This window comes from Merops nubicus, unplaced genomic scaffold (genome assembly GCF_000691845.1).
Source record: "Merops nubicus isolate BGI_N331 unplaced genomic scaffold, ASM69184v1 scaffold42806, whole genome shotgun sequence".
NCBI classification, from domain to species: domain Eukaryota; kingdom Metazoa; phylum Chordata; class Aves; order Coraciiformes; family Meropidae; genus Merops; species Merops nubicus.
This window is the reverse complement of record NW_008617779.1, coordinates 1-2,123: the sequence shown is the minus strand read 5'-3', so window position 1 is coordinate 2,123 and position 2,123 is coordinate 1.

Sequence of the window (2,123 nt, the reverse complement as noted above, 5' to 3'; positions counted from 1 at the left end):
GCTGGCCACTGCCACTGGCCTAGTGCTGGGCACAGGAGAGGGCTGCACTCCTCCTTGCAGGTGACCTGAGGGGAGGGAGAGGGGCTCACGGATTCGGTACGTCACATCACGGGGCAGAGGGGTAGGGCTTTGTCCTGCCTGGGACAGGCTGCCTGCAGCACTGGCAGCTCTCTCGGGGACCCCCTGCCAGCGGGGTGGCTTCACAAGGGTCACAGCAGCAATCAGGCTGGGTACAGCTGCAGCCAAGTGACTTTATCACCACAGCATCCAGGAAGGAAGTGGTTTAGGAAGCCATGGGCCAAGGCTGTGACCAGCACCAATACCTGACAGGTCCCTATGGGAAGAGTGTAATCCCTGCAACTAAACCCCAGCAATGCCATGGGCCTTCCAGAGCCACAGGACAAGTTGAGCACAGTCCTATTGCCTGGGGGAATGGAGTGGCTGCTGCCAGGTGGGTGACCAGTCTGTCTGATCTGCTAGCTCCTAAACATAAGGGGCGGCTTCCTGCCAGCGCTGATGGGACACTACAGAGGCAACTGCCGAACCTTCCCCACTGTATGGCTGCAAGTTCCAGATTCCTGACAGAAAGGAGCTACTCAGATCCTCCTTCCTGCCCTCCACTCTTCCCAGCCCTTAAAGAGCAGGGTCACCATTCCCATTGGGCTGGGCCAGCCCCAGGGGTGACCCATTCTCCATCCTGGTCTTGGGAGGGCTTTGGAGGGGTACAGTGCAGAGCCTGGGACTGAGGCACATGGGGCCAGCCCCTGGGAGGCTTAGGTCAGCAGAGAGAAGGACACTCGTTCTGGAGCAAGTGTCCCCAAAGAAGCCCCATCACCACTGAGATGGTGATGATGCAGCCAGTCGGTCCATCTGTGTCACGACCCTCTCCCCCATGTGTTTTGTCACACCCAGTCATGGCCTCACTTAGAGCAGCAGACACAGCGTGCTCAGTCCTGCCATCTGGGTGGACTGTCACCCCCATCCCACCTCACACGAGGGTGGCCAGGGACAGATGTCACAACGGGCCCTGACTCCACAGGGCTCATTCCAGACCTGACAAGGGGCATGGGGACACCCGAGCCCTGTGGGTGCAGGAGCACAGGCTGACACAGGTGGTGCCTTTGGGGGCACCAAGCCAACAACTGCTAGCAGGTCACTCATCTGTCTGGAAACTTGTGGTGTTGGGGCCCTGCCCTACACTCCACACCCTCTGGGGCCTTGCCCCTGGTCAGTACTCCCCAGGGCAGACCAAATACTCGTGGAAGTGTAAGGGGAGAGGGCAGTGCCCAAATTCAGGCACAGTGCTGGGATATGCCACCTCCTGCCATTGTGATCTCAAGAGAGGGAGGAAGTGCTGCTAGTAGGACATCAGTGGGTCAGGTGGCAGCAGCAGGGTCACATCTCTCGGGACAAGGGCCAGGGTCAGAGGAGGCAGCCAGGGCCCCCAGGTGTCTGGGGTAGCAGGCACAAAGAGGCTGGACCTGGAAGAGGACAGAGACCAGGCTTTGCACAACCACCTCTTTCACAGGTCCGGGAACACCATGGGCCCACCTGCATGGGGTCCTCTGGAGATCCTCCTGGGCCATGCCCCACACAGCCCCCTGCCCACCACACCCACCACAGCTCTGGCTGTGACCTGGTGACACGAGGACCAGCCCAACCCATGGGGAAGGTGGGAAGGATGGGATAACCCCTGGGGTGAGCCAGCACCTGGGGCTGTCTCCAAGCCCTGAGTCTGTGGTGGAGGCAGCCCTCCCCTTCATTGGCAGCTCCTCCAGGGCAGCTCCCTCTGCATGGGCAGGGCTGTGGCCAGTCCCAGCCCCATGAGGACATCCAGGCAAACCGGAGCAGGACATGCCTCTCACACAGAAATGTTCCAAGCAAATAGCTGTCTTAGTCTGCAGCCCTGCAAAGAGAGGAATGTGTTCCTTGTCCCCCACCCTCTGCCCCTGCCTGATTTCCTATCCCAGGGTTGTCCCTGGCCCTCCAAACTTCTGCTGGGCCAAGGCATCCAGGACAACACCTCTGCCAGTGCCCAAGAGGGCATCAGAGATGGGAGCAGCCTCAGGCCACGGCAGTGGGGCAGCGCACGGGGGGCAAAGCCCACCCTCCCATGCAGTCCC